The sequence below is a fragment of the Palaemon carinicauda genome, chromosome 29 (genome assembly GCF_036898095.1).
Source record: "Palaemon carinicauda isolate YSFRI2023 chromosome 29, ASM3689809v2, whole genome shotgun sequence".
Lineage (NCBI taxonomy): Eukaryota > Metazoa > Arthropoda > Malacostraca > Decapoda > Palaemonidae > Palaemon > Palaemon carinicauda.
This window is the reverse complement of record NC_090753.1, coordinates 169288-194020: the sequence shown is the minus strand read 5'-3', so window position 1 is coordinate 194020 and position 24733 is coordinate 169288. Positions and strand designations below refer to the sequence as shown.

Genomic DNA, 24733 nt, shown 5'->3' with positions numbered 1-24733 from the left:
GGTAATGCTCTATATTAAAATCCCTTAAACCCCATAGAAATTGAATTAGAAACCAAATGTAAAGTGAAAGGTGCAAGCATAGAAAAAAATATCCCCATACTATTAATATACAGACCACCAAATCAAACACAAGAACAGGATGAAGAGCTGTATAGAAAACTTGGACAAGAAATTAACAATAAGCTAGCTGTCCTAATAGGAGACTTCAATACAGCAGTATACTGGAACACTATGAATTCTGCATGAAACACAGAGGGACATAAGCTACTAGAATTCCTCAATCAGTGGGTCGATAACCACCCAGGGGAAACAACACACTAGATATTGTGCTAACAGAAAAAAAGTTAGTATCCAGTGTTTCAGTAGGCAAAAATATTTGCAAAAGTGACCAAAAAATAGTCAAGTTTCAGGTAAATATTCCTCATCTAAATGAAAGGAAAATTATAAAAAAAGTTAGACTAGAGATGTAGTAATTGAATAAAACTGAAGGAATACACCAAGAATTTATAATATAACAAAACAGGGAACAAATATATCCAATGGGACTCCTTTGTAGAAATATATAAAGAAAAAAGGGCCAAATGTATATTGCATAGAAAAATTTTACCAAAAGGAACTCCACAACCTAAGTGGTTCAACAGAGAAATAGCCAATGCAATAAGTAGAGACATAAATCAATGGCTCCACAGCCTTTAATTCATGCCATTTCTGAGCACAGGCAGTCAGGACGAAAAGTAGATAAGCTAGTTAGAAAGGCCAAGATCAATGAAGAGAAAAGAGTGGCTTCAGCTAGTATAGAAAGCCCAAAAGAACATTTTGCATATGTAAACAGTAGAAAACCAATAAAAAACGTTAGCCCATTAAGAGACTTTGAGGGTAATCTTATAACAAATTATTTAGAAAAAAACGAACTGATGAATGCATATTTCACAACTGTATTCACTATAGTCTATTTTTTATAGCGGTGCATATTTGCACCCACTCACAGGGGTGCCCTTTTAGCTCGGAAAGGTTCCTGATACCTGATTGGTCAGAAGTATTTCTATCCGAACACCTTCATTGTTCTCGAATAATTACTAAGTAATCTGAATCGAAACTTATTTATTAACCTATATTTCTCCATCAGATATATGTTTTGTCAATAAACAATGTGAAAGAATGAATATATTATAAAGAATCGTCTTGGTAAGTCTAAATTTAATAACACAATCCGCCGAAGTCAACGACAGCAGCTTGTTTTCGGATGCACGCTTTGTAATTTTGTAATTTTTCACATATTTTAACGCAAATTGGGATAAATTACACTCAGCATATGTTAAACATGTTATTATAAACTTTCTTTGAATACCAGAATTTACCAAAATCATGGAATTAATAAAACCCGATATTTGTGAAAACTTATGGGGAGGTAAAAGAACAGTCTGTAGCGGCCTGGCGGGAAAACGATCCCTTCTGACTTGTAGACGCAGTTTTTTTTTTCTTTCGTAATATAGTTCGGCCTATTCCTTCAGTTTAAATAGTCTTGCATTGTCTCTCTTCGTATTATTTTGCTTAGTATTTTCCCACATTCCTGTTCCTTACATAATATCTATTTTCCCCGATATCCCTTCTTTCATATAGGCCTATGTGATATCTGCACTACGATTCCTTATGTTTTGTACCTTACGTCAGTAAGCATGTAAATAATAATAACAACATAAATTTTATGCTGTGTAGAAAGTATAACCTATTCTGTAAACCTGAAATTAAGCATAGTATTTTTTCTTTATTCCCACCTCTACACTATTTTAATGAGACTAGCACGTGCTTCCCTTCAAGCCATCACTTTCGACAGAGGATAAGAAATAAGGAATCGTAGTGTGGATATCCCATATATGAAAGAAGTGATATCGGGAAAATAGATAGATATTAGGGGAGGAACAAGAATGTGGGAAAATACTAAGCAAAATAATACGAAGAGAGACAATGCAAGACTATTTAAACTGAAAGGAATAGGCCGAACTATATTACGAAAGAAAAAAAAAACTGCGTCTAGAAGTCAGAAGGGATCGTTTTCCCGCCAGGCCGCTACAGACTGTTCTTTTACCTCCCCATAAGTTTTCACAAATATCGGGTTTTATTAATTCCATGATTTTGGTAAATTCTGGTATTCAAAGAAAGTTTATAATAACATGTTTAACATATGCTGAGTGTAACTTATTCCAATTTGCGTCAGAATATGTGAAAAATTACAAAATTACAAAATGTGCATCCGAAAACAAGCTGCTGTCGTTGACTTCGGCGGATTGTGTTATTAAATTTAGACTTACCAAGACGATTCTTTATAATATATTCATTCTTTCACATTGTTTATTGACAAAACATAATCTGATGGAGAAATATAGGTTAATAAATAAGTTTCGAATCACATTACTTAGTAATTATTCGAGAACAATGAAGGTGTTCGGACAGAAATACTTCTGACCAATCAGGTATCAGGAACCTTTCCGAGCTAGAAGGGCACCCCTATGAGTGGGTGCAAATATGCACCGCTATAAAAAATAAACTATAGGGAAGAATCAACCCTCCCTGAACCAGCTATCAGATATGAAGGGCCACAACCATTAAACAGAATTACCTTTACAATGGATGTCAAAAATAAAATAAAAGGACTCTAAGGCTCCAGGTCCTGATGATGTTCATCCAAAAGAGATTATAGAACTAGAAGAGATAACCGCATACAGTATTTTTACAAAATATTCAGAAAGAGCCAATAAAAGAAAGGCACCACTAGAATGGAAACTAGTCAATGTTCCTCCAATCTACAAGAAGGGACCAAAAGAAGAGCCTGGCAACTAGAGACCTGTATGTCTAACTTCAGTGCCCAGCAAAATTTTTTAATCAATTCTATTCGATTCAATAGTAGAACATATAGAGAAAAACCATCTTCTGATAGACAGCCAATATGGTTCTAGAAAAAAGATATCATGTATGACAAATCTTTTGGAATTTTCTACAATATGTTTAGCATTTATGACAAAAGCAAGGCAATAGACATCATATACCTAGACTTTCAAAAGGCTTTTGACTAAGTTCCTCACAAAAAATTTATGGCCAAAATTAGAGCACTCGGCATCATTGACGAGCCAGCTGAATGGATTGAAGATTGGCTAGCAAACAGAAAACCGAGAATTGTGATCAATGGAGAAGCTTCAGAGTGGGCAGCTGTTACAAACGGAGTACCTAAAGCATCCGTCGTTGGCCCATTGCTATTTCTGATGTACACGAAAGACATAGATTTGGGATTAACTAGTAAAATATCCAAATCTGTCGACGATACTAAATTAGGCATAAATGCTGCGAACTCAGAAAACGTAGAAACCTCAAGGAAAGATCTAGTAAAGCTAGGAGAATGGCCGATAAAATGGCAAATGCCTTTCAACTATGGGAAATGTCAAGTCATACACATAAGTTATAGTAACCCACACTCAGATTACTCACTGCTAGGTAATGAAATAGAAAGTGTGAACCAGGAGGAAGATCTCCCTATTATCATCAGCAAGGATTTGAAGTTCACCAAACAGAGCATAAAAGCTGAAAAGGAAACACAGAGACTAATAGGCTACATAAAGAAACAATTCAAATACAGAAACAAAGACACTGAACTACAGCTGTACACATCACTAGTAGGACCCCATCTACAATATGAAGTCCAATTCTGGGCTCAAAGTATTCAGAAGGATATACAGTTAATAGACTGGAAGCAGTACAAGCTCGGGTCACCAAACTAGTTTCAACACTAAGCCAATTCGGATATAGACGGAGGATGGAACGTTTGAACTTATTTGATCTACAAACTCGACCACTAAGGGGACAGTTAATAGACTCATTCAAAATTCTTAAAGCAATAACAAATGCAGATTACAACAATCTATTCACGTTTAGCACCAATCAGTCCAAAGGCCATAGATACAAACTGGAATTGAAAAGATACAACGGCACTCAATGTGGCAATTTCTTTACATACAAAAGAGCAAATACTTGGAATAGACGTCCAGTGGATGTAGTAAACAGTAACACAGTCAACTAGTTCATGAATAAGTTAAGAGAAGATCACAAGAACTCTCTAAATCCTAGTAACTCTTTGAAACACACACACTCACACTCTGTGTGTGTCAAATGCACACAACCCAATTTTCTAAAACACTCCACTCTTGATTTTTCATACAACTCACTTTATCAGGAAATGACATTCACTACTGCCACTTCCAGCTTTTAATGCTAATTTTTATAAGAATTTGCATTTTTCATAGCTTCACAAACCTGAATCATTCAAATGGGTTACTCCTAGTTTCATTTTCTATGTCTAGACAATCAAAAAAAGGAAATGGGTTGATTACATCATAATAGGTAGCTAAGCAACACTACTGAAATCTTACTTGCATCAGGATTTGCTTCAAGTGAGAGTTTCAGGTCCAATCATGATCACATCTAGACTTGAGCCACATCAATATCGTTATAACGCTGAGAATAATTGAGGCCTTTGATAAAAATAGTTAGATGTCCCATAAGAGTTTTTAGGTTAGACTAAAGAATTGACGTTTGATGACTTGTGAGTAAAATCTTTTAAAAAGTGATCTGTGAAAGCATTTTGCCTCTTCTATTATCAGGCTCTGAGAACTTGGGTTACGGGGGGGGTTCTCATGGAATGCTAAGGTTGCAGCAAGATCATGGTTACCATGTGCTCTAAGGGGGACCCCTGGCAACACTTCCCTCTAAGGATCTACTGTATATGCTCTCGTGATAGTTTTCTTCATCCAAAGGGAAATAGTATTCTGAACACTTTTTTTGGAGTGACCTGTGCTAACAAATAATTTAGAAATTTGAGGTCTAAGATGAGCAGTTATTTTCAAATATTTACAGACTACTCTTATGGGACAGAGTTGATCATCTGGATCATCAGTTACCTCTTTGAGAGACAGAATCAAGATAGTTAAATCTGAAATCATTCTCAGCGGGATTCTGCGTTTTGTTACCTCTTCGAAAGACAAAATTGTGAAGATTCCAAGTTATAGCCACAAATTCAAGAACAAAAGACAAAGTTAGTAGATCCTTCCACCCTCTGGAGTGTGATAGAAGATGTGATAGCCTATGAAGTTCGCTGACTCTCTTGGCTGAAGCTAAGGTAAGGAGAAAGACAGTTTTCAGGGTAAGATCCCTAATTCAGGGCTTTATGCAAGGGTTCATAGGGGCACTTTCTTTAAGGGCCTACGGACATTTCTCACATCCCAAGAGGGAGATTTGAGCTCTCGCAAAGAACATGTCTGCTCAAAGCTCTTAATGAGAGCAGGAAGTTCCCATGACAAGGAGAGATCAAACCCTTACATTTTGAAAACATGGCTCAAGGCAGAGCAATAGCCATTCACTGCAGTGTCTGAAAGGGAGTTTTTGTTTCTTTGGAAGACTAAAAAGTAGGCAATCAGGGGAATAGTGGCCTTGAGAGAAGAAATATTCCCCCTGCGACACCTAACACAGATTTTCCACTTGGCCTGGTGGACTGCTACGGACGACTTTCGAAGGTATATTGAAAATTGTTTCGTAGTTAGTCCCGAAAAACCTCTCTTTCGAAAAGATGCTGGATAGTCTCTAGCCGTGAAGCGATAGGCAGTGCACAGCTTCGTGGTACTTTCTTACGTGTTGTTGATGAAGTAGGTCTGGCCATTCTGGAAGTTCTTTTGGAAAGTCCACAAGAAGTTCCAGGAGGTCTAGATGTCACTACACTGTAGGCCAACCTTGGAGCTACTAGCATTACTCTGACTTCTTATGGTGATTGGACTCTGTTCAGGACCTGACAAATAAGACAGAACGGAAGGAATGCATAAAAATCCACCTGGTCCAATAGGTACTGAAAGGCATCTTCCATTGCTACAGCTGGGACTGGAACTGGAGTGCAATACACCAGGTGAGTGGTGAACATGCCTAGAGACAGGAAACCCACCATAAAGTCACAAGGTTCTTTGCCACTCGAGGAAGCAAAGACCATTCAGAACTAACTGTCGTTCTTGGTCGACTCTGATGGTCCATAATGACATTCCTCTTCTGGGGGATACACCTCGCCAAGAGGGACATCTCATTGGATTGAGCCCACTTGTGGATCTCTAATGGTAGTTGGCAGGGCATGAGAGCAGCTGTACCGCCTTGTTTGGAGATATAGGTCACTACCGTAGAGTTGTCTCCCATCAGCACCACAGAGTGATCACTAAGAGGCTCTGTGAAGTGGATTAATGCTAGTTGCACTGCTTCCAAGAAATTGATGTGAAAGGACTTGTCTTTCTGTAATCATAGACCTGAGATTTGCTCCTTTGAACGGCCCACCCTTGGCGAGAAGCATCCAAGATCAAAAGATACTTTGGGGGAAATAACTGTAGAGGGATTCCTGCCTAAGAGGTTGGAGAATTGTCACAACCTCCTGGGGCACTGACAGCAGGGTTGCAGGGTGGTCGGATGTCTGAGACAACCGGCTCTTCAGAGCTCACTGCACTCAGCGAAGATGCATCCTCCCAAATGGAACCAGCTGCTCCAGTGATGAGAGATGGCCTACGAGCTTCTGCCATGAGTGGGAAAGTAGTGATTTCCCTTCCAGAACAGTCTCTGCTAGCTTCCCGAATCTCAGAACCCTGTCTTCGGACGTAAACGCTCTGACTTCTACCAAGTCGATGTCCGTGTCCAGGTACCTGATGGATTGTTGAAGGACAAGGTTTGACTTTTCTAAGTTGAGCTGGATCCCTAACTCCTCACAGAAGTTGAGGATGAGGTCTCTGTGCTTTATGAACAGGGATTGGGACTCCTCTAGAAGCAGCCAGTCGTCCAGGCTAAGACAAGGGCAAAGATTCTGGTAAAGACCTGATGGACTGTGGACAGGCCAAAACAAACCAGTCTGAATTGAAAGACCCTGTCTCCAAAGGGAAACCTTCGGTACTCCCATGAAGTAGGATGGACGGGGACCTGAAAGTAAGCGTCCTTTAAGTCTATGGTCAGGAGGAAGTCTTTCTTCCTGATGGCCGGAAAAACAGTGGCCGGAGTCTCCATTTTGAATCTTGTTTGGAAAACAAACAATTTCAAATAGGATAGGCCTGTGACAGATCTCCAACCTCCCATCAGCTTTTCTACTAGAAATAGATTGCTGAAGAAGCTTGGGGAGTCATTTAAGATCTCTTCCACAGCTCCTTGGACACTTCCTCTAGGAAGAGGTCCTTTACTTATCCTTTCGAATAATATGGCTGGACTGTCAGAATCTGTTATGAGGAGGTGGACTGTCTATGAATGGAACACAGTATCCTATGCATAGAACCTGTACCATCCAGGGATCGACCACAAAACAATCACCACCTGAGCTAATGGCTTTGCAGGTATCCCCACCCCCTATTGGTAGGTTGGGGGACTCACCCTCCCTAGCAAAAGCCTCTGCGACTGCAACTTCTACGGCTGGAGTAGTGTCCTCTACGGTGAAAGTCTAATCTAGGGGTTGTCTTCGAAGGGTGTTGCTGGGGGGGGGGGGGCGCTTAAAAGGAGTTTCATTAGGGTTGTTGAGGGGCTCTCCTCATCAAAGATGCGTGTCAAAATCTCTCAGCCTTCTCTATGGCCAAGGCTACGTCTGAAGGTAGGAGAAGGGATGGAGAACACCAGATCTGAGTTCCTGAGACATAGCGCGTCCCTCAGAAATAACTGTTTCAAACACCTAGCTAAAACTGCATCGGGTCTCTTAAGGATGCAGTTACTCCAAATGGAGACAGTTTGGTGCAACAAATATTCTAGGGCTTTGGCTACTAACCATGAAAGAAATTGAAACTTTTCAGGGTGGATTCGTCCCTGAGGTTCTCGGTTACAGCAAAGCATGAAAATGCTCCAGACCAATGGTCAAGCCAAAAACATGTTTGAATATCTGACATAGCAGCAACTTTCATATTGAACATTTCCTATCCTGAAAATATGGAGGGAAGGTTAAGTAAGTCATTAGCTGGGATGGATGATACCAGGTTAGCAACGTCTGCATCTATAGGGAGTGGGCAGAAGAACACGCCAGTCTACATATACTATTCTCTAGCAAGATAAGGCTAAAGAAGATAACTTTGAGGACCTACTAGCCTTTCTGCAACTGAGACTTATGTATTAAAAAGGTTAAGCATGTCCCTAGTTTCATTAGAGAGCAACATATCAAACCTATGATTAGTCCTTTGAAATTGAGGGAAGATAGAATTGTCATAGTAAATAAAGGAATTTAGTATAAATGCTGTTAACATTAGGAACTAGGTCATAAGGTTTGCGACCTGTGATCCTGCCCCCTTGAGCCTAGGAGAGTTTGTTTGTAAACGACTAGTGCCGTCAAAGTACTGAATACTCAAAAAAATTCTGAGTTTGTCTGTATTTCCTCAGGTACCTACTAGAGAGAGGGAAGTGAACAGGATGTGGAATGGCGAGATGTGGTTGCATCATCCGTCACCGCTGACTAGAGTCCAGGGGGATCCTGATAGCCCCCATCAATCAAATCTGAATAAGAACACCTGGACAGACAGGTGTGAAAGAGAAGTCAGCAGCCATAAGAGAGTTCCGTCACCTTGGCTGTGCCGGCGAGACGTTCAACCTTCCTTTTTGTAGTTTAGTTTTTGGTATAAAGTAAGTGTTCCCTCCGTATCCTTTCTCTCCGTGTGTACTTTGGTTTACTTGAAATTGTTCATTTATATCACAAGAGTGAGAATCTCAAGCACTTCAGTACAGTAAAACTCATTATGATGTTCTTAGATCAAGTAAACTGATTACTCTAATTAAAGAAACTCATTTACCACGGTCTACTTAACCCCCATTTCCAAGTATTTTTTAACTGTTTATTCTAATTGAACCTTGTGCATGCCACAGAATCGATCACACATCATCTACTAGCGATTAGCGCATGCGAAAGCTCATCTAAGTCCTTCAAACAAAGAATCAAACTCATAATCTTAATAAAGTGAGACACTTCTGAACCAGACATCGAGACTTTGAGGGGGGCTACTCCAGATGAGGTGGTGCTTGCAAGAGCAGCGAGGTTCTCTAGTCATTAATAATAATAACATCATGGTCAACTGGTGGTTTCAACCTCTTTGGGATAATGGGTTGTTCCATCTTAATGGATACATTAGAACTCTTTAATTTTTTTCTAACATTCCCTTCCCTTGCGACATTCAGTGAACAGAGGGAAAAGGAGGCACACCACAATTTAATGTTGTTGCTGTTCTTATAATATTTTTCTGGGTCGACCTGTGACTGCCGGTGAAAAGGGTCCTTCTTTACACTTTTCTGATACAAACCTTCCAAATATACCAGAGAAAGATAAAAGCATGGAATGCAGAGGTTACTACCCTCGCGCGAGCACCTTGTGGGTGTCGTGTATAAAGCAGGGGCGTGTGAAAACCACTATTCACAGGCTGTCTTCCATTTAGATAATTCCTTCATCAAAGGGAAGGGCCGTAACAGAGGCCCCAGATACCGCACTTGAGCCACTCCACCGACGCCCGACGTGAGCGCCCTCTGAGACATCCTTCTGTTTTGGACTTGCTAGCTTGGTCTTAGATTTTTGTGTTCTCGGTGTTTTCACGTTTCGTGGATTATTTTCATCATGGCCGAAGCTCCAACTTCACCAATACCAATGTTAAGTACCATAGTTTGTTTTGACAGCTTTTTGCAGTACCGGGCAGTTGTACTCTTCCCAGTATTGTGTTGTTTTTTATTTCGACCGGCTTGGCCTTCCGCGGTGTCGGCAGCCATTGCTGTTTTGATTTGCCTCGCTGGGAATTTCATGTTAGTCTTGCCCATTTGGTACGCTGTCAGTTAGGTTCTTGGTTAAGTCCCTGGCCTTACGCCTTTTTGAACCATTATTATTATTATTATTATTATTTCCTATGGTACTTTTTGCTAGCAAGTCCAGTCTGGACAAACAAGAATAGCGTTCTGGCTTTATTATAGTTTAGTACCCGTCCTGAGAGGCGTTCGTCAGTGGACTATATCCTTTTAAATTTTGTTAACGCAGACGTTATTCTTCGTTCGTAGTCTTGTATTTGACGTTACAATTTTATTGTTATACTTATATCATATTATAGTGTGCTTAATTAGGTTCTTTATAGTGTAACCACGAGAGCGAGAGCATGGAGTTCTCCTTTTCTGTCGCTACAGTCACGAGTTACCCTTTCTCTCGTTTTCTTTCTTAGCCTCGAGTAGGAGAGGTGGATTTCCCGTTTTTCGTTTTATACGATCACGGGTTCTCCCTCCCCCCTCACCCTCTACGGGTATATGATATTTTACGATTTATTTTATTATGTGGTTACTGTTAATATAGCTAGCGTTATTAATAGGTCCTGTTCGTGTGTGAGTCATTGTTTTGGGCCAGCTTTATGACGCCACCTGTTCCCCTCGTAGTTCCGTCCTCTCCCCGCTACGGCTTGGGAGTAGGATCTGAACATTCATCTACTCCGCCTTGAGTTCTACTCCGCCATGAGGGATACTCATTGAGATTGGAACCTATAGTTATATATCATTTTGGAGTGCAACCCTCTGGCAGGGTCTCATCCCTCCGGTGGTCCCTTGCACCCAGACTCCGGCCACAGCCATATCCACACAAAATATTCTTTATTAATCACAACTTATTTATTCCGGACCTTTCACCGGACCTCCGGGTTCACCGGAGATCACCAATACGCTTAGCAATGATGTTAGCCTTAGCTTTTAGCTACTGCTTGTATTTTATAATTTATTTGGTTACGGGCCTATCAATAAATCCTCGACCCTGTTGGAGGTTCCGCAGCTTACATTACAGTAATTTATTTTATTCTTATTTTAATAATATTTAAAGTGATACGGACCCATTTTAGATTGCTCCGGCACACTCTGGTGCAGGAAAATTTTATATTTAAAATATTTTAATATGGAGCTCCGGCTCTCATTCATTGAACTATTCTATGCACACATATTTCATGCTATCTAGACTCTGTTACTAGATCTTAATCCCTTACCAGAGTCTCAAGGAACATCCAGACTTATGTCTCCTTTCTTTTACAGAAGGTCCGCTGTGCTGCCAAGGGCTGCCCCGCCTCTTTCAACGATCCCGTTGGACATGACCTCTGCCGGTCGCATGCACATTGCCCTATCTCCTTTATTCGGGAGCCGGGACAAGCCCCATACATGGTGTGGTTCCCAGAATCGTGCACGCTCTGTTACGAGTGGTCCTCCTTACTCCTGAACGATGACGTAAGTTGGTTTTCGTTTTGTTCCTTTTATCCTTTGGCGATGATTTAATTTGTTCCTTAATTATGTATACATCGCTTATTTCGGAGAACGATCCTTCTCCTTCATCACTAATCCCCTCACCTCTTTCAGGCCGATGATGAATCTCTTCGGTCGGCAAGAGCTGCTCTTCGTCCTTGGGTGTCGGGCTTCGGCAGGAATGCTCCGTCTGGCGCACCCTATCTCCTCGACGGAGACATGGCCTCCCGACTCTTCCCAGGCTCTACCACTGCAGCAGTCACTCCGGAGGCGGCTGTCCCTTTAATTGAAGCGGTCAGAGCGACCATCCCCACAGAAGACGAATCTCTTTTATCGGGGGACGTGTCAGCTCTGGATTTAGACATCGAGCCCATGGACGAGCAGGTAGGTGGTGTCGAGTTGGTGGAAACCTTTTTATCTCCTACTCCTTCTTCTACCTCTTCCTTTCTCGGCTTTGATAAGCCTACGGCTTCTCCTCGGGATCCCTCCGTCCCCATACGACCCAAGGTGAAGCCACTCCGTAATTATAAGTCAATGCCTAGTTCAGCTTCGCTATTGTCTACGTCACCGGTCCCCGGACCCTCGACTGCTCCTGATATCCCTGGTACTTCTCGTAAAACCATAACTTCTAAGAAGTCGAAGTCCGCCAAGTCCAAGGCTTCGTCGGCGGGTGGTTCTCAGGAACCCTCCTTATCCGTCGACTTAGGGATATGATTAAAGAACAAATTCAGCAACACTCTGGGGCTATGACGGAGCTAAAAGATATGGTGGCAAATCTGATCCGCTCCGGAACTCAGATTCCTCCGCCTTCAGCCCCAGACGCGTCGAAGTTACCCCCCTTCGATAAAAACAACCCTTGGAGGTTTGCCTTGCATGCTCCTTACTTAGATAGTACCCTAACTCTAGATGGCATAGGCACCCGCCCTCTAGAGGACCTAGAATTCTATCCCCGGGGCTAGAATACCCATTCAACGGCTTCATCCGTCTGAAGGAGCATGCCTTCGTTAAAATGGACAAGGTACCGAAGGAAACGGTGATATTTCCAAAAGAACAGGCCCAAGCTGTCTGGGCCAGGACTCTATCAGAATGGGGGTGTACCAACTCCAAGCTCACCCCACACAAAGGTGCCTACACTATTTTTACAATGGCATAGTCCATTACCTTGCCACTTATAGATAAAGTGACAGATCTGACAATACAGGCCGTCAAGGAAGGCTCTGCCATGCCGGCTCTCAAAGAGACGGACCCACCTCAATGCTCATTCCGAGTACCTCTGCCACCTGGGATGACGCTTCTTCTACCTTCACGGTAGGGAAGCTAGACCTAGACTGCGCCTCTACTCTTTTTTTCTGAGAAGCTTCCCAGATTACTAGAGAATCTTCTCAAGACCGAGTTCGAGGCACGTAATAGGTTAGCTAGGTCCCTCCACTCCATCACCTCCGTAGAGTCCCTAGCCTCGGTTTACCCGACTAAAACTTTGTTCAGGGTTTACAATTAGAACCTGATTCTGTCCTACCAAGTTGACCTCCACGACTTCTGGTCGGCTCGGGTTAGCTGCAGGAAATACGTTCTGTCTGAGGCTTCTATCAGACATGAACCGAACAGGCTGATAGCGTCCTCCTGCTGGGGTAAGAACCTATTCCCTCAGGATGAAGTTAATAAAGTTCTTCAGGATGCTGCGAGGGCAAACCAAAATTTGCAAGTAAGGTGGGGCCTCACGACCAAAAGGAAGATCGAATCCCACAAAAAAACTTTCTTCAAGAAAAAGCAGAGATTTACCCCTTACAAGACGAACTGGGGTCACTACCACCAATCGGCAGTTCCCCACACGTCAACACAGTCTTCCTCTGCTTCGACTTCTCAGCAACCGGCTCTTCCTCAACAGGTGGTCTACCTCACTGCTCCCCCAGGTACACAACCCAACCCCATGTCTTCTTAGATGTCCTCCCCAGCATACAACCCTAGCTACGAACCCTCCGGTTCCTTTCGTGGACACCAGAGAGGAAGCTACAGAGGTAGAGGACAGTTCCGCCATCAAGGCGGACCTAGATCAAGGGGTGCCCGGGGAGGGAAGGGACCTAAATTCACTCCCTCGCAATGATGTGATCCCGGTAGGGGGGAGACTATCACTTTCGAGACCATTGGACCTTCAGTCCATGGGCTCACAGCATAATATCCAAAGGCTTGGGTTGGAAATGGTCACAGGGATCTCCACCTCCACTAGTGACCTTCTTCCAGAGACTCACTCCCATCCTGAAAGAGTACACCACAGAGTTACTCAAGAAGAAAGCAATCAAACGGGTTCGATCACTGAAATTCCAAGGCCGCCTATTTACAGTACCAAAGAAAGACTCGTCGGCGTTGAGAGGGGTTCTGGACTTGTCAAAACTAAACTCTTACATTCTCTGCGACAAGTTCCGTATGCTGACTATCTCTCAGGTACGGACCTTACTTCCCCGTGGGGCCGTCACCACCTCTATCGATCTTACCGACGCCTATTATCATGTGCCAGTAGCTCGAAACTTCTCTCCTTACCTAGGCTTCCGCCTAGGCAAGAAAGCCTTTGCGTTCAAAGTCATGCCCTTCGGTCTCAGCATTGCTCCCAGGATATTCACGAAACTGGGAGAGACAGTGCTCGAGCAACTTAGGAACCAAGGGATACAGATCATCGCCTATCTGGACGATTGGCTCATTTGGGCTCGGTCGAACCGGGAATGCAACAGAGCTACGACGAAGGTAATTCGATTTCTCGCCAAACTGGGATTCCAAGTCAATCTCCAAAAGTCTCGCCTATAACCATCAAGCCGCTTCGAATGGTTAGGCATTCGGTGGGACTTTTCAAAGCACAGGCTCTCCCTTCCTCCCAAAAAGGTAAGGGAGATAGCTTCCAAGATCAGGAACTTTCTCAAACACAAACGGGTGTCCAGAAGAGCTTTAGAAAGAATCCTCGGCCTTCTCCAATTTGCTTCAGTAACAGATCTCCTATTAAAAGCCAAACTCAAAGACATCAATCGAGTTTGGAGAAAGAGAGCTACAATACCTTTAAGAGACAAGATCTCGAAGATCCCCTCTGTCTTAAAAATGAGACTACGCCCATGATCCGAACTGAGGAACCTCTCCAAATCGGTTCCTCTGCAATTCCCCCCTCCACAAGTGACACTTCATACAGACGCATCTCTGAGTGGCTGGGGGGGTTACTCCCAACATCAGATGTTTCAGGGCTCTTGGTCACCCGCCATGAAACAGTTCCATATCAATGTTCTCGAAGCCATGGCAGTGTTCTTGACCCTGAAGAGAATCTCTCCTCCGAGGTCGTCCCACATCAGAGTAGTCTCAGACAGCACAGCCGTAGTACACTGCATCAACAGAGGAGGATCCAAGTCACCCAACCTGAATCAGGTCCTGGTCACTATCTTTGCCTTGGCAGCAGACAAGAACTGGTTCCTGTCAGCAACCCACCAAGCAGGAATCCAGAATGTGATAGCGGACTCACTATCCAGGACGAAACCACTGGAATCGGAATGGTCCCTAGACATAAATTCCTTCCGGTGGATACTCACGCTGGTTCCGGGCCTCCAGGTAGATCTATTCGCGACTCAACTGAATCACAAACTTCCCTGTTATGTGACCCCAAACCTGGACTCTCAGCCTTATGCCATGGATGCATTAACCCTGGATTGGAACCATTGGAAGAAGATTTACCTATTCCCTCCAGTGAATCTTCCAATGAAAGTTTTACACAAACTACGCTCCTTCCAAGGGGCAGTGGCCTTAGTAGGACCTCACTGGCCAAAAAGCAGTTGGTTTCCTCTCCTCCTCGAGTTGAAACTCCGTCCCTTCCGGATCCCATTCCCCAAGCTGACCCAAGTAGTCCAAACTCGGACTGTGTCAGATTCCTCAAGGATAGCCAAAACCCTAACTTTGTGGACTTCATGAAGTTTGCAGCTCGTAGAGATGCGAACATCGACCCGGAAAATGTCCTCTTTATAGAATCAGACAAAAGGGACTCTACAATTCGTCAATATGATTCGGCCGTTAAGAAACTAGCAGATTTCTTAAGGAATTCAGACCATACTTTTATGACTCCTAATTTAGCCATCTCCTCCTTTAGGTTCATATTTGACAAAGGCCTAGCTGCTAGCACTATAACCACCATCAAGTCAGCTTTGAAGAAGGTCTTCCTTGTTGGGTTTAACATTAACCTAGCAGATTCCTATTTCTCATCTATTCCAAAAGCATGTGCTAGGCTTCGACCTTCGGTTCGTCCACAAAAGGTCTCTTGGTCTCTGAACGATGTCCTCAAACTTGCGTCAGACACGGACAATGAATTCTGCTCCTATATCACTCTTCTTAGGAAGACTTTGTTTCTAACGGCTTTGGCCTCGGGTGCTAGAATCTCAGAACTAGCAGCTCTCTCACGAAACTCAGAAAACATAGATTTCCTCCCTTCAGGTAAAGTACTTCTTTCTCCAGACAGAGCTTTCCTAGCTAAAAATGAGGACCCACAAAATAGGTGGTCCCCTTGGAAGATTATTCCTCTTCTCCAAGATACTTCTCTGTGTCCAGTCACTACTCTCAGGGCCTTTTTAGCTAGAACTGCCACCCGCTCGTCTGGCTCCTTGTTTATCAGAGAACAAGGAGGTACTATTTCCATTCAAGGCATTAGGCAACAAATCCTATACTTCATTAAGCAAGCTAATCCGGAATCATTTCCCCATGCTCATGATATCCGGTCAGTAGCTACCTCCATCAATTATTTCCAAAATATGGATTTTGATGACCTTAAAAAGTACACGGGTTGGAAATCTCCTATGGTTTTCAAACGCCACTATCTAAAGAACTTACAGGCCCTTAAATACCCAACGGTTGCAGCTGGGAGCCTCATCTCTCCCCATTAATCTCTTGTTCTTCCTTTCATCCATCTCTCCTCTTCTCCCTCCTACCTGCCACTCACACCACGTCGCTGCTCTCTTTGGTGGTTCGTTAGCCCTAAGTTTATTCCATGTTTAGTTCCTATGGTTATCAACTGTTATTGTGTTTACCGTAACTTTAGTGTTGGGTTATTCTTAGCCATGTCAGTTTTGTTGCATATTGTGCTCTAATACTCGGATGCTTCCTTGTTATCATGTTTATTTAGCCTTACGTTCACTATGTCCTTTGGCTAGTTTGTAATTTATGCTTACTTACCTTAATATTATATATTATTTTCCTTACATGGTGTTTATCTCTCTCCTCATTTACTATTTATTATTGGGCTTGGAAGGCATTCTCTGGTACATTTTCACCGGCCGTCACAGGTCGACCCAGAAAAGGGATTTTGACGAAGGAAAAATCTATTTCTGGGGAGAGACCTGTGACGCCCGGTGAAACCCTTCCCAGTTATTTTGTACGATCCCACCCTTTCCTTTCCAAGCCGTTTATTCTTGCAGAAGGATGTCTCAGAAGGCGCTCACGTCGGGCGTTGGTGGAGTGGCTCAAGTGCGGTATATGGGGCCTCTGTTACGGCCCTTCCCTTTGATGAAGGAATTATCTAAATGGAAGACAGCCTGTGAATAGTGGTTTTCACACGCCCCTGCTTTATACACGACACCCACAAGGTGCTCGCGCGAGGGTAGTAACCTCTGCATTCCATGCTTTTATCTTTCTCTGGTATATTTGGAAGGTTTATATCAGAAAAGTGTAAAGAAGGACCCTTTTCACCAGGCGTCACAGGTCTCTCCCCAGAAATAGATTTTTCCTTCGTCAAAATCCGTTAATTTTCATTGTTCATTATTTCTATTGTAGTTTATTTCCTTGTTTCCTTTCCTCACAGGGCTATATTTTTCTGTTGGAGCCCTTGTGCTTATAGCAACCTGCTTTTCCAACTGAGGTTATAGCTTAGCTTGTAATAATAAAAATAATAATAATAACAATAATAATAAAAATAATAAGGGTGGCTTCTCCTAATAACTCGCGAGGATCAAACATGGAATTTCCTTATCAGAACTTGACCTTTGTGAGGAGCAGAATTTTACAGCAGCATGCCATCTGCTGTGCCTTCTACGAGGAATGAACGCACCTACGACATATAATAAAGGCGACGTCATCTGCATCAGATGGGGGTGTTGGGTGTTACCCTTGGAAAAGGTGGAAAGAATTCTGGTGTCCTTTTTCATCACTGATGTTGAAAAGAAGACTCGTCTGAAAAATAAGGCCCCTGCTAATCTGGAGAAAGCGCAAGGCTAGAAGCATTATGAACAACGGGCAGAGCACTATGGCTAGTCAAAGCAACAAGTTTGTTGTTAGAATAGCTCATGACTTTAGGGTTGAGTGAACTAGCTTGTAGCTGGTTATCAACAAAGGTTTCTTTACAAGAAGCTGAAGATGATTTTACAGCTAGGGGGTTCCATTTGCATACAAGTCTGAGAAGTAGAAGCATGATCTGAGCTTGTGTAATCATGTAACAAGAAAGCATAGCCATCATGCGGAAGAATACCATTAAGGGATGAAATGGCGGCATGTGTCGTGATGTCATCATGAGAAGACCCAGCGGTGCGAACAGACTTGTTGGCCTGAACATCCCATGGAGGAATATTTTCACGTGTAGAGATGACTGCACATGTTTACATCATCACCTGTAAGAACAGCAGAGCGTATAGCTGCTGTACAGACTTGTTGGTCTGAACTTACATCCGAGCTGACCCATCAATGGACAAAACACTTTAAGGATTACTAAAGGGAATAAAGGTTCAACCACAATCAATTTTCTAATGGTTGGCTTAAAAGGAGAGGAAAAAAATGATTTGGAGCATTCTGGCTTGGTCAAAGTTGTTGTACACAGCCAAAGCAACCAACCTCAAAATAACTGGAGAATTTGGGGACATGTCTAGTGAACTCTTTAGAGGAGAGTGATACTGAGGACCCCCTGGGGATATGAGGCAAGCCTGGCCCGTGGGAACGAGCTGGAAAAATATAAAAGGAATCCTCCAATAAAGATACTTTTATACACAGGGAATTGGTAGTATAAACTCTAGGGTTCCGCATACAGAAATGGGGGGTGAGACTTTCAACGCTCGTAAAGGAGATACCGCCATCAGCGAAAAGTTGTTCCTAACATAATCAACCACATAGAGATTGCCACTCAAAACACTAATGGGAAGCAAGGGAGTTCTTTACATGGCAGAATAATCAGGTACCAAGGATACTGGGATTGGATCCGGCTCGGGGAGCGCAGCGGCCGTGGACAAAAGGCTAGTCGCAAGCGTTGACTCGGGATCACCATCATTATGTGATAACACATTAACAAAATTGTGATCGTCAACAATCACAATATGGACGTCATCACTCACTACAGCACTGCACTCATATGGGGATGTCAAGTAACATCTCTTGCCACGGCATGAGAGGCAAACAGGATGTAGGTTGACTTTAACCCGGCTCAAGAAGGAGGAAGAAGGCATGATGCTAAAAGAACTAGCCACAACACAATACACTTTACTCACAAAACAATGAAAGCACCATTAAAAACAGTGATAAAGCAAAAACACACAGCACTAAGCACTATCACATGTGGATATAAAGTCGTGATCATAAAAGAGAGTAACTGCCTACTCTCAACACGATGACCAGGAGATAAGTGATGTAAGCCATTCAAGCAAAGTGCTGCCTTGATTGTATGGTCGTAGAAAAAGAAACTGAGTAAACCATTTGAATGACTCAGAAGTTTGTATCAGGGTAAGAATAAACAAAATATCCTCTTCAACAGCATCTGGATAATATTAGTCAACATCTGGATGAAGTTAGTAAACATATGAATGATATTGCAAACGACACACAAGGCGGGCTGTGTTCGGATGCTTCATGACTGAAGACAAGTGTGACGACTGGTGGTACATGAAAACTTTTTCTGAGCGAGAGCTAGAATACGGGATTGCCAATTAGTACATTAAATCATGATTTAACATATTCAAGAAAAAATATGAGTTTCATTGCTCATAAGGTTATAAGTCAATACGCGTCAGTTAAAAATTGATGTGACTGCTCATGCGTACGTTAATAGATATACAGTGGAACCTCTACATACGATTGTCTTTACATACGATTGTTCCAACATCCGAAATAATATTTGATCAAATTTTTGTCTCGACACCCAAAGTCATGCTCCAACATCCGACGAAGATCTTGTTTACGCCAGTAGATGACAGCATGTTGGAGGGACGCCATCAAGCGTCGAGTCGGTCAGTTCTCTGTTCTCGTGCACATCATGTGGTTGTCCTCTGTTTGGTCTGTTATTAACAGTGCTTATTATCTTTCTTTTCTCACGTTTCATTTTTTATTTTATGTATAATCATGGGTCCTAACAAGCTTAGTTTCGGTACAGGTATTAGTAGTGGTAAGAAAAGGAAGGAGGTAATACTTTCATTAGAATTGAAGCAAGAAATTATAGAAAAACATGAGCGCGGTGTGCATGTGAGTGATCTGGCTAAACAATATGGCCGGAATAGGTCTACGATCTCTATCATCATCAAGCAGAAGGAAGCCATTAAAGCAGTCAAACCATCGAAGGGGATCAAAGTGAAGAAAAGAAAACTAAGATTGAGAGAGAGAGAGAACAAAGTTTATTGTCAAGCATGCAATAAAACAAGCTGAATAAGTGAATCCTTGAAATGACATATTCGGAGATAATTTGAATTTTTCCTAACCATACAAACCTTAGCTATTTACATTGGGTTTACCTTTCGGCGTAGCTCAAATGGCGAGCCATTAGAATTTAACGAGGGTGTATTACCCCAGCGCTAGTTAGCAGGGGGGGTAGGGGAGTGGTTGGTAGCTAGCTACCCCTCCCCCCCTCACACACCGGTGAACTGCTTCACTTCACTTAGAGGTAGGACTTGTCTTGGGGGACAGGGCTGGCGAGCAAATATGTGTAAATAGCTAAGGTTTATATAGTTAGGAAAAATACAAATTATCTCCGAATTTGCCATTTGTTCCGTAACCGAAATACAAATCACGCTATTTACATTGGGTGACTTACCCCTTAGGAAGGGTGGAAAGTCCCCAGCCATACTGGCTTTGGCTTTACCCGGGGACTCAGAATCCGAGTGAGTTGCACTCGGGAAAAGCAGTCCCTGCACCTCACAAGTTCCTTGCTACGCAAGGAAACGTGTGGCCTACATAAGCTTGTGTGTGAAGGAAGAAGTGTGACCCGTCCTAGGCAGTTGACCTGGAGTTCCAAAAGGAACTCTGGGTTAGGACGTTCCCAATACCACCTCGTCAGGGTATGGGGGACACGACAGTATTGACTCAATACTCAGAACACAAGGAAGCATGGTTTACCTGCAGAAGTTTGAGGTCAGCTATGCAGAGACCAGGATGCTGCTTCCCCAGTAGAGGGGACGATGAAGAAAGAAGTAAGGGCCAGACATACTTCTTTCGTTCATGCAGACTAAAACCTGATAACAATGCCCTCAACCTTCTGCTACCTGTCCAAAAAAGAGCCTGAGGTTAGACCAGCTGTTGTGTAGCCACCACAGAGCGATAGAAACGTATCGATACTCCTGTGGGTCACGTCCTGCAGGAAGCGGGCTGCGAAGGTCATTAGACGCTTCCAGACTCCAGCTTGTAGCACCTGCGTCACAGAGTAGTTCTATTCGAAGGCGAGGGACGTTGCGATGTATCCGACATCGTGCTGTAGGGTGACGTGACGGGGAAGGGTCTGGATTCAGGTCGAGATAAATGTCCTTGAGTCCGAGCTGAAGAGGTATACTGGTGACTCTCCCCTGTGTCCTTCCTGTGCTCCCAACCCGGCTGCACGAGAGGACAAACTGCAGCTGTTCTCAAAGATAACCCTTCGATTCCTTTACTGACAAGGAGGAGAAGGTTTGGGTCATCTAATACAGAATGGTGACTCAAAATCTTGAAGGAGTTGGACCGAAGGGCCGGGACCCAAAGATTCTGAGTATAGCAAACAACTCAGGAGCGAACCTGAATGTTGCCTTCCACTGTTCTCTAGAAAGGGCGGAGTAGTACGAAACCAAAAAGATTGCTTACACACTGGCCGAGGCCAGAGTGAGCAGGAGCACCGTCCCCCAAGACGGAATACGATCAGAGGCCTGACGTAATGGTTCTTGAGAAGATCTCTTAAGGCACTAAAGAGTCCGAACCATGCTCCATGGAGGAGGTTTCACTCCGACTGGGGGCAGGGACGTTCGCAACTTCGCATGAGCGAAGAAACGTCCAGCGGGAAGGAAAAAGTCTATTCCTTTCAGCCTGAAGGCCAGGGAAAGGCTGAGCGACAGGCTTCACTGCCGAGAGCAGAAAGGAGTTTCCTCCCGCCGAAAAGCAATAACTCCGTTATTGCTGGAGAAGAGGCCTCAAGGAAAGAGGTATCTCTCCCAAGACACCAACCACAGAAGACTCTCCACTTTGCCTGGTAGACCGCTGCGGATGACTATCGCAGGTGACGCGACCTCCGCTCCGCGACTGTAGCGGGTTGTCTCTTCTTGAGGAGGCGACGTAGTGTCTCCAGGCGTGAAGCCGAAGCGATGCAACGGCTCGTGAAAGATGTTGTAGTGTGGTTGTTTGAGTAGCTTGTGCCGTGGGCGAAGCTCTCCCGGGAGTTCCGTCAGGGGAAGCAGAGGGTCCGGAAACCGTTCCGCGTATAGTCACAGTGGAGCTCTCAGGGCCATCGAAAGGTTGACAGACAACCTGGTCTTGTTGAGACCCATTCTCAACAGACAACAATGGTGGGAAGACACAGGCGTCGATGTTGTCCCACCATCACCGGAAAGCATCTTGCCAAAGAGTCTTGGGGTCTGAGACTGGGGGGAAGAACAGCGGAAGCCTGAAGTTCCAGGCTGTCGCGATCAGGTCCCCCAGGCCAGGACTTGCTGGTTACTAAAGGCCAAAGACCCCCAGGTACCCTCCATCTGCGAGGCTCTGCTCAGATAGTCGGAGAGAACATTCCTCTGCCCGGAATGAGCGAGCCGATAGTGGTATTGAAAGGACCTTGGATCATCTCAGTATCTCTACTGCAAGATGCGAAGGTATGAAAATGCGTCCCTTGCTGGTTGGAATACGCCAGTACCATGAAGTCGTCGCCCACGGAGCGACTCGGCAGGAACTGTAGGATCTGTAGAGGGGCCAGACTACGGCTCCTAAGCCTGCCTGAATGATGGAGAAGTATCCTTCAGGTCCTGACCATAGGCCTGAACCGGAACAAGCACCCCCCCCCCTTTTCTTTGACGAGTCCGAGAACAGCATCAAAATGTGGGGAAAGGACGAGAATATCCACTCCCATCAAGAGGTTCCATAGGTCAACACCCATTGCAAGTCTAAACGTTCCGCTGGTCCCATAGCGGCCAGAGAGTCCGGTTAATCGTTGCTTTGATACCACCAGAACTTGGGCCGCCTCACAGGGAACTTATCCTGAGGCGACCGTTCGGGACTTTAGACGGATCAATGAGGAAAAGAGACACAGGAAACGTTCCAAGGTAGGGCTGAAAGCTCTGCTTGACTGAGAACAGGTACTGCGACTCTCCTCAGCCTTGCCACAGTCAACTGAAGGGAAGGCTCGGAGAAGGAGGCAACAGCATCTGGCGTCCCCAGGTGGTCACCCATCCAAGTACTGACCAGATCCAACGTTGCTTAACTTCGCTGATCGGACGAGAAGCGGTGTTTTCAACGTGGTAAGGCCGTTGACTCAATATCATGGCTAGATACTCCAGATGTTGAGGCAGAAGTAGAGAAGGCTCCTAGCAAATTACCATGAACCCTCACTCATGGTAAGGACCCGGAAGCTTGTCCCGGCGTTGAAGAAGGTCGAACCCGAGCCTACCGGAGTTGACCAGACCTCCAAAAGGCGAAGGAAGCGGAAGCCTGCTTCTGAGCGGCCATGAAGAAAGCAGGGAGAGTTCTCCGGGGAAAAACCTGCAACGCCGCGGCGGGATCGCCACACCACATCTTAAGCAGGAACACCTGTAGTCTAGGCTGAATTCCAAGAGCTTCCTGGAAGATGGATGGAACGGATCCAGGGCCTAAGGAGTCCTGCCGCCTCGTTACCAGTCTGATCGATTCTGCTGTTCCACGCTGGACGAAGTTTGTTCGACAAACTTGATCAGAGCTGAGAGGTCGACGACGGAACTCCCGTCTCAGATGCTTTCCTACGAGAAAGGATCAACTGAAGAAGCCGGGGGGTGAAGCCGTCGACGACTCTATGGAGGACCTTCTCCTAAGGCATGGATCATTCTGCCCAAACGGGCAAAACTCTTGCCGACCCCATGGCATAGAGGTTCAGTGACACTGAATTCGCTGACAGAGACGGAGAGATGGTAAGAGTGAGGCGCGATATCCTTGGCTGATCATGGAGATCGTGCAGGAATCGGCATCGGGAAGCTGTTATCCGGATTTGTAACCTTAGGCATCCTCCCAGCGTGAGACCTGCTAGGGGGGTTGCCAATCCTAGAGTTTGTGAACTCTGCCGCTCCCTCTAGGATTATGCCCCCCCGGGATAGCCTCCCGTGCTACCTGTCCCTGCCAGGAGGGGACTGCTATTGGACACCTTGTCTTAGCTGCCATAGCCGGTCCGATAACTTAGGCCGACGAGGCTAGAAAGAAGAGGCGCTGGAGGCCTGCAGGGTCTGGAAGAAAGCGCCTTAGAGGAGTGAAAACGGAAGTCGACTTCCTCCGCACAACCGCTGTCCATGTCTCTGTCCTTGGGCACAAACAAGCTCTTCCCAAGGATGGAAGTGTGCCTGAGCTTGTCGACATCTACGGATGAGACACCCGAGAGGAAGCCCTCGGTCACTGCGTCTAGATGGTCCAACATCGAGGTTGCCCGCAAGTTCGAAACTTGGCGACGAAACGCCAAGGTGCTTGAGCCCGAGAGGAGGAAAGTACTCATGATCTTCCTGGAGCTTCCTTGTACAAAACCTCGGGTTGCAACCGAGGAAGGAAAGGACCTGGTAAGCCCCTTCCACGAGATGGAGAAGAGGAAGGGCTTAACCAGTCACCCCTTGCCCGACGGAGAAATCTCGAACGGAAAGCTTCCTGACAAGACCCTTCCAGGGAATGACGAGGAAGGGTCAATCCAGGTTCTGGAAAGAAGAATGTTGCTCAGACCTCTCTGAAGATTCTTCCTGCTCTTGCATGTGCCATGCTCTGCGGTTATGGGGTGAAGACCGTGTTCTGGAAATACGCTCCAGAAGACTCGCCAGGCTGGCCGTGTTGCGAAACCCCGACGGGAATCGCGGTCGCAATCGCCCTGGCGCTCGAGCGATGGTAAAACAATGGTTTGCGCGTGGCCGAACGTGGAAGCACCCATGCGCGGGCACGCAGGAGCGCAGACGAAAGTGCGCGAGGGAGCGCAGAAGAAGGGCGAGCGTGGTAGGAAGGGCGAGAGCTGGTGGTCGGAATCCGAAAGTTCACAGGCGAGCGGTGACCCGTAGGCGAGCAATGGATACTGCAGGAATCGAGGCGGCGTTCG

The 24733-nt window shown here is 44.7% G+C and overlaps 1 protein-coding gene and 1 non-coding gene across 2 annotated transcripts in view; both read right to left on the bottom strand.

Annotated features, from left to right (window-relative positions):
• LOC137622152 (ceramide transfer protein-like) overlaps nt 1-24733 on the bottom strand; it is a 261732-nt gene that overhangs the window by 174204 nt on the left and 62795 nt on the right. The gene's annotated exons all lie outside the window — the stretch shown is intronic.
• Nucleotides 22833-22951, bottom strand: LOC137622892 (5S ribosomal RNA). Its single transcript, XR_011040514.1, has one exon. It is a non-coding gene; the product is annotated as a 5S ribosomal RNA (ribosomal RNA).